This window comes from Herpailurus yagouaroundi, unplaced genomic scaffold (genome assembly GCF_014898765.1).
Source record: "Herpailurus yagouaroundi ecotype Mexico unplaced genomic scaffold, PumYag 162, whole genome shotgun sequence".
NCBI classification, from domain to species: Eukaryota; Metazoa; Chordata; class Mammalia; order Carnivora; family Felidae; genus Herpailurus; species Herpailurus yagouaroundi.
Genome location: NW_024412403.1, coordinates 41491432 through 41500383, shown reverse-complemented (window position 1 = coordinate 41500383; position 8952 = coordinate 41491432).

The following is an 8952-nucleotide window of genomic DNA, read 5'->3' as shown; positions in this document are numbered from 1 at the left end:
TTTTTAACCTCCATCTCATCCGCTTTTAAGAATGCTCATATTGCCCCATCTTGAAAAATGTATGATAAAACAAAAGCATCTTTCCTTTGACCCACTAATCCAGCTAATATTCTATCTGCATTCCATCCAAACTGATAGGTGTTGCCTGCACTTTTCTCCATTTCCACATTCCATTTTTAGTTTCTGGTCCATTCTAATCTGGTTTCAACATCCACAAGTCCACTGAAACTGCTTTCATAAAAGTCACTGATGTCTTCTTTGCTCCAAAATTCAATCTATAGTGTTTGTTCTAACCTTGCTTAACTTTTTGGAAGAATTTGAACTGTGGGTTGATTCTTCTTTTTTGAACTCTCTCTCCTGAATTTTTCTGTCCCTGTAAGTCTCCTATTCTTTTTCTACTATTTCTCTATTCCTCATTTTTCATTGTTTATTGTTCCTTTTCTGCCATTAAATTCCTCAAGATTTACCCTAAGCCTTCTCACTCAATACTCCAGCCCTGGGGCTATCTTATTCCTTCCATTGGGCTTTAATTACTATTTTGGGGTATAGCAACAGCTATCTTCAGTCCAAAATTCTCTCCTGAATTCTGAACCACATATCCATCTGCCTACTTGACATTAACACATTCACAATTCACGATGGGAAGCAACATCTTCTACTGTTCCAGGCTGCCCTGCACCACCTTCTCCTTTCCTAGTGTTTTAAATGGCACCCCAATCTTCTCAGGCAATCCACCCAGCAATCTGGAACTTGTTCTTGGCTATTCTTTCTCTGTCACTTCTTCCCATATCCAAATAACTACAAATTCCTTTGATCACACATATTAAAAGATTTTTCGGTTTTATTCATTTTTCTCCATTTAAACTATCATGAAGCCACCATCATCTCTTGAATGAACTGCTACAATGGTCTCCTTGTGGATCCCACTGTAACCACCCTCAGTTCCCTTCCTCACCCTCACTACGTGATTCTAGAGTAACCTTTTTTTAAATGTACATATGATCATGTTACTCTTGTTGTAAGTCATCACAGTGTCTTCTCCTGGCTCTTATGGTACAACTGTAGGTTTCTAGCATGGCTTACAGAACTATACACAATTTCATCTTTTCTACTTCTACAACCTGATCTATGGAAGTCCCCCCTTACTGTTTATGCTCCAATGATGACGGATTTATTAGTTTCTTGAAAAACATCTTGCCTCTGACTCTTGGCCCCTGCTATTCCCTGTGCCTAGGATACTCTTCTTCCCCATTCTTCACCTGGATATCTCCCACATAACCATATGGTCTTGTCAAATATAATTTTAATAACAACAACAACAAAACTATTCTAGCTTACATTTGGCCTGCTATATAAGCCTTTATTTTTTAATGTTTATCTATTTTATTTTATTATTTATGTTATTTATTTGTTATTATTATTTTATTTATTTATTTAATGTTTATTTATTGAGCAGGGAGGATCACAGAGAGGGAAAGAGAGAATCCCAAGCAGGCTCCACGCTGTCAGCCCAGAGCCCAATGCTTGGCTTGATCCCACAAACTGTGAGATCACGACCTAACCAGCTCATGATCTAGTCCCCCGTGATCTGGCATGTCCCTCCCTTCACCCTCATCTTTCCCTTCTCTGCTCCACCCATGCCAGCTTTCAAGCTGCTCCTCTAGACAGCCTGACAAGTTCCAGTCTTTAAGGCCTTTACACTGCTGTTCCCACACCTTCCTCCCAATAAGCACTGCCCTCATTTTCTCATGTACATGCAGTTTTTAATCAAATGTTCCCTTTTTAGTACCAGAGGCCTTTCCTGAGCACCGTGTTTGAAACGGTGTCTTTACCCTGGTACTGCCAATTGCCACTTGTTCCTTTCCTTCTTTTTTTTTTCCGCCTCTGTGGAACACAAGTTACCATCTAATACGCTCATACGATGTTTTTATTATATAACTCCCCACTAGAATGTAAGATGATGAGGGCGGAGTGTTTCAGTTTGTTTTTTGTTTATTTGTTTCACTGATGTATGCTCAGCTCCTAAAACACCGTAAGGGACACTAGAGATAATTAATAAATATCTGTTAAATGAATGAATCCTTCAATACTATTATTTGGTATTGAATTGGGCAGAAGGGAAAATAATCTTATATATACCCTGCATGGAAGACTCCTTCCATCACTAAACAAAACAACCTTAATTTGTCAGATATTCAGCTAACCAGAAATTAATAATGAAGACAACTTGACCAAATAGAAAATGTGTTTTGTCTCTATGAGGACATAAAGGTTTTCCAGAAAAATAAAGGGCAATAAATAAGATAGCAACAAACTGAACAGCAAATCTTTCTTATATCTGGTTACTATTAATAAACCAACTTTTTCCACTTCCTGATTTGGATGCATTTATATTCTCTATCGTAGTACTGAATTACAGACTTGCATTTATTAGATAATAAATTCTGTACATTTACACTTCCTGTAAAATAAAGGACCATTATTTTGACCTTTTTAATTGACTTAATCTGCCAAGATTCTGACCAAAGCCTGTAACATTTTGACACTACGTTTTGCAAAAAGCTTTTATATATTGAAGCTTGATCAAATTGAATAATATATGTGCAGAGACTGGAAATATGTACTTTGCTCAATATACTCTAATTAACATAATTGGCCTAGCACCAAAATGACTAGAAGAGTTACATTTTTAAAAACAGATATTAAACAGACCACTCTTTCATGTAAGATACTAATAGTATGTGTGAGTTTGTGTGTGTGTGTGATTTAATCAGGAATTTATATGGGGGAAAAAAAGTAATCAGCAGAGAAATAATGGGAATTGTTGGAGCCTAAAATAGGAATGGCAAAAGAGGAAGTCTAATAATACAACTGCCTTCAGGGGAGAAAAAAGGATAAGTACTGTGCTGAAATAAATAGGAAAGAGTTAATTAACCCAATCTTGAAAGGAGGATTTTTAATAAGGCTTCTAGATTATCTCAAGGCTGTGCTATAGGTGGGAGAAAATGAAAAGAAATAAAATTTACATAGCAATATCATCCTATAGATTAAGTGTAGCAACAATGAGTTACACACAAAACTTCAATGAACTCTCATGAAAAATAAAAATGGTTTAAGAGATCATGGGAGTCAAGCAGGCTACCGCCAGTACTTACAGTGGGATGCAAACAGGTTAGCCTATAAATAGAAGTTTAATAAAAAGCATGTGTATTCAGCCAATTATATTTAAAGGACAATAGTTGTTACAATGCTGACTTTTTTTAAAAAAAATATATGATATTACTAGATTAAGAATAGAGCTTCCAATTTTCTTGCTCATTTTCATCTCCAAGTGACTTCTCACCTCTATTTATTGGTAGACAATTTTAGCCTCTGTTTCACTGTATTTCCATCCCAGATGTTCCATCCATCTCAGTGCTTGGCTTTATTATTGGGGATGTCATTATCCATGTGGATGACCAACCTAAGAACTGATGTCTATTCCTCATGTTTGACCCTTTTCTTTCCCCCCATATCAGCCACATAGTCACACAGCCAAACCCTGGACTTCATCATCACCAAAAACTACACCACATTAAACATCTTGTTCGCTGACTCCATTCCATTTACAATTGTACCCGCACTGCAACATCCAATAACTGACTATGCTCAAGCCAGCTTGAGCTACAGATTCCAACTACTCTTATTTTCTCAAGGATTTTACTCTATTAGTTGCATTCCCTTGTCTGCTGTACAAATTACTCTCCCTTTTTAACTATTCTCAGTCAACCCACCAATATGTTCTAGTAACATACATATTTTAAAAACCAACTTTCTTGATCCCACATTCCCTTCCAGGTACCATACCATTTTCAACCATTTAAATAAGAAAATAATGAAATTTTAACAGCTTATTTAATGTGTTGTTCACTACTGCTATCTCCAGTTTCTTGTATTCTAATTACCCCTCAACCTCCTTCAGTACTATTTCTAACTGTCCAACATGATACATAGTCTTCCTCTTAAGTCACGAAAGACCTATACATACCCCAAATCAGTGCAATCTCTTTATTATATTCTAATTATGGCTCACAACACTGAAGATAGTTTCTCACTGCCTCTTTTTAAACACCCTTCTCGTCTTGGCTTCTGTATCACTACACATTCTGGGTTTTCCTTCAGCCTCACCAATGCTGCTTTTTTCCTTTGATAACTATTCCTCCTGTGTCCAGCATGAAATTATTGGATTGCCTTAGGATACCACCTCGAATCACCTTTTCTCTTTCTCTTTTACTTTCTCCCAAGATAATATTATAGCATGAAATAACCTTATGCTATTTCCAAATATGCATTTCCATCTAACACTCTCTCCAGTTCCAAACCCCTGTTGCTAACTGCCTAAATTCTAAATTCTTACATGTAACTGTCCATTTTGTGTCTTCAACTCAGATGGCTTATGCTAGCCTTCTCCAATTTATCTCATCTCAAAAAAAGAAGTTTTTCTTTTTCTCAAAAACTCTTCCCCAATCTTTTGCATCTCAGAAATCAACATAGCATCTTATTTCCTTAGAAGCCTGGCTCCATTCTTTCATTTTCCCCAGTGCCTTCATCCAATCTACCACCATGTCACTTTGATTCTACCTAATACATATATCTCAATCTGTCCGTTTCTCTCCACTTCTATTGTCTCCATCCTAGTTAAGTCATCAGTATCTCCTCCACCTGAGCAATTACTGTCTCACTATGATCTCCCTGCTTCCATTCTTATCCCACTCTAGGCTACAAAATGATTTACTTTTAAAATGTAAATTGGATCATCTCATTTCCTTGTATGAAATGGTTCCAGGAGTTCCTGTTGCTCTTTGAGGGGGAAAAATGACTCTTGTCATATTAGCTTTATCTCATAATATATCACCCTATCCCTCTATGACATCTCAGTATGCAATAGCCACACAGGCTTTCTCTGCTTTCCTCATTCTTGCCAAGTTATTTCCAGCCTCTGAGTGTTTTACTTACTAATCCCATAGCTTGCAATTCTCTTCCCCTGGCTCTTGACCTAGCTATTCTTTTTTTAAACTTCAGGTCTCAGTGAAAGATTGAGAGAGAAAGAAAGAGAGAGAGGCAGAAAGAAAGAAAGAAAGAAAGAAAGAAAGAAAGAAAGAAAGAAAGAAAGGGAGGAGGAAGGGAATGAAAAAGAAAAAAATTCCCTCAACACCCAATCAAAAATGGACCTTATTTCCAGTGACTTTAATTAAATATACTATTTCCATCTTACTATTTTTTCACAATCTGTAATTACTTATTCTATGTATTTGTTTCCTGTTTTGTTGCCCATCTCAGGTTACTAGAATGTAATTTTTGTAAGGATGGGATTTTAACTATCTTACCCATTGTAGTATTCCCAGTCTGGAAAAGAGCACAAAATACCTCTTCGGTAAGTATTTCTAAACAAAATCAAGTAATGAATGAATATGACCTATTACATAAAGGCTAATTTGGGAAGGTTTTTTTTTTCTATTTCTGCACCAATACCTACAGTGTAAAAAATAAAGTTGTAGCATGAAAAGAAACATGTTTCCATGGTCTGTTCAAAATGATGAATAACTCCCAGGATAAAGCCTATGACTAACAAAGCACAAGAAACACCAGTTAGGCCACATGCTGGTGAGTAAACAGTAAAGTGGCTCCCTGAATGTCCATCTGGAAAGGAAGCAAACAATGGAGAATTAACTGTGTACCAAACATTGTGCTGAATAGCTTTTCTATATCACCCCCTTTAGTACAACACTCTGAAGTATACATTGTCATCACCACTTTACAGATAAAAATTCTGACCTCAGAAAGATAAGAATTTATCTAACATTTCATAAATAGTGAATGATGGAATGAGGATCTCAGATTAGAGATTATGTCTGCCCAATTCCAAAGCCTATATTCCTTCTACAATAACACATAACCTCTTTTGCCCTCTATTTCAATAAATTTAGAAGTTAGTATCCTCTGGGGGCACTGGAGTGGCTCAGTCAGTTAGGCATCCAACTCTTGATTTCAGCTCAGGTCATGATCTAACAGTCTTGAGATCAAGCCCCATGTCAGTCTCCATGCTGGGCATAGAGTCTGCTTAAGATTTTCTCTTTCCCTCTGCCCCTCCCCCACCTGTCTATGCATGTGCTGTCACCCTTTCACGTGCGCTTTCTCTCAAATAAATAGATAAATAAATAAATAAATAAATGTCCTCTGAATCTAAGAATAAAGGTATAGGCCCAGAAGAGACTTATAGGAACCCTCTTTTTAATCTCCTGAGACGAGCAAAGGGGGGAGAAGAAACACTTGAGATAATTTTTGGTCCACAAAGGTAAGCTGTCTTGCAGTGGCACTAAGTTAGTTAATGGGAAGTGTCAGAGTCGAAACTGGTTTCTAGACCTAATCCGGTGCTCTCAGGCAAATAACTCATTAATATAAACTAGAAATACATAGCTAAATAATAATGTAAAAATACAAGATTAGGTTTTATTGGGCACAAGTGAACCAAATCAGCAATAGAATCTATTAGGAAAAAATAAATAAATAACTGATATCAGACCTCTTGGATATGAGCCTTCAAAAGCCAGAATTGCTTTAATCTTGGGGACAAAGATGCTCAGAGCATTGATGAATCCATGATCTGTTTCTCCCGAGTCTTCCATCTTTGGGTCTTCACAGCTGAGCCCAATACCTCTCCTAACCAATTATGCATTCAGACTCATTCAGGAGTATTTTATCCATGAACAGCCTAAGAAGTTTCTAAAGGTTTCTGCAAGATAGAAGTCACAATGGCAGAAAGAGCAGTAAAAATAAATAAATTTTTAAAAAGAACCTTGATAGGAAATATGAGAACTGTTTTAGACATATATTTTTGTAAATGTATTTTTCAGAGTAACATATTTTTGACTGTTTTTAAATGTTTATTTAGTTTTGAAAGAGAGCGAGAGAACACAAGCATGGGAGGTGCAGAGAGAGGGAGACCCAGAATCCGAAGCCGGCTCCAGGCTCTGAGCTGTCACCACAGACTCACAAACCGTGAGACCATGACCTGAGCTGAAGTTGGACGCTTAACTGACTGAGCCACCCAGGAGCCCCAGAGTGATATGTTCTGATTACACATTCAGAAGTGCCATAATATTCTCAGTGCTCAAGGTCTCTAGGAGACTTATTGAAGCCCAATATATTGGCACCTTCTGACTAGCCATCCCCAATCTGGTAGGGCTATAATAGTATCATCCTTCTGTATTTCTCTATTGCGAATTCATGGGAATCAAGTTACCCTTCAATTTTCCCTGACTAAAGAGGATTGTACCAAGGATCAGTTCCAATTTCAAAGGCAACCATCTTTCATGTAAGAAGCTAACTCTGATACTGCTTAGCACAAGAACCATATTCAGCAGAAATGTGTAATACTGAATAGTGACTGACTAAACAATTTAGATCGTCTCTCCTGAATGTTTGAATGAAAGGGATACAAATCAAGTCCCCATTTGGTAGGAAAACTGGGGGAAGTAGCAGATGGAAGGAAAAACAAAGAGGACAAGAATAAAGGACCTGTGACCACTTTTCTCAGAATGGGTGGAACAGGCATTCACAGTTCATCCTTGGCTAGTACATGTTATCTTTTTATTTCTAATTAATTGAATAATATTACTTCTATCATTATATCTGAGCTGTTATAGAGTACCATGTATAATTGAATCTCTTTTTACTTTTACAACTCGTTTGAGTCCCTATATACCTTATCAGAAGGAAGTCCAATTTCTTCCAACTATGACCCACTCTTGCCCAGGAACGCTAAGGGCTAAACCCAAAGAATGAAAGTCAGCCCTCCACTGCAATCAGGCTTATAGGGATCTCACATTTGATCCTTCCATTACTGCCATGGCCACTCATTTTTTAAATTGTGCTACTGCTCAAGTTTTCTTTTTCATCTTATGGATGCTTATTCTCTGCCAATACAGCCACAGAGGGTCTCTGTGCCAGAGTCTGCCAGAGTCTGAAGATACACTTCTCTTAAGAACAACTCACACGGGGCGCCTGGGTGGCGCAGTCGGTTAAGCGTCCGACTTCAGCCAGGTCACGATCTCGCGGTCCGTGAGTTCGGGCCCCGCGTTGGGCTCTGGGCTGATGGCTCAGAGCCTGGAGCCTGTTTCCGATTCTGTGTCTCCGTCTCTCTCTGCCCCTCCCCCGTTCATGCTCTGTCTCTCTCTGTCCGCAAAATAAATAAACGTTAAAAAAAAATTAAAAAAAAAAAAGAACAACTCACATATTCTAGCAATTGTTCCACACAGCCTAGGCTGAGCTTGTGAGAGACTTCCTGCCCCAGCTCCATGTTGTATCCTAACCAGTGAAACCTCACCTCTCCCAAAACAACAAAAATGTTAGTTCATCGTATACCATCTAAAGAACCAGCTCATACTACTCTTTTCCTATAGGAAATTTTATTTCAGGGATCCCCTTGTCCCCCCCACCCTTCCCCCCACCACTAGATCTTGGCCAGGGCCATTCTGATCCATTCAACGTGGTGTCCTATACTAGGAGGAGTTCCAAATAAGATTATTTAGAATATTAGTTGACTTCTTCCTTACCAGAAGGCCTCAGGTCTTCATTTACAAACAGGTATGCCTTTCCTTCAAGGAACATCCTTCCTGACCAAGGAAATTTGAGAGCGGTAGCCTTGATAAACAACATTTCTGCCACACCCTAACTTGGTAGTGGCTGGATCCTAGCCCTACCTTGGCACACTTGCAGCACCACTGAGGTGTCTTTCTGTTTTTAAGGCTTTTTGTCTCCACCTGAACAAGCAAGAGCCTGTCATTTTAAGTATCTTCTTCCATGGGGAGCCTATTTAATCTCTACTTTGAATGACACCCTGTTTACACATCTATAAAGGAGATACTTTAAGCCCAAACTTTCTAATATCTAAGCTCCTTGGCAGGAATAAAT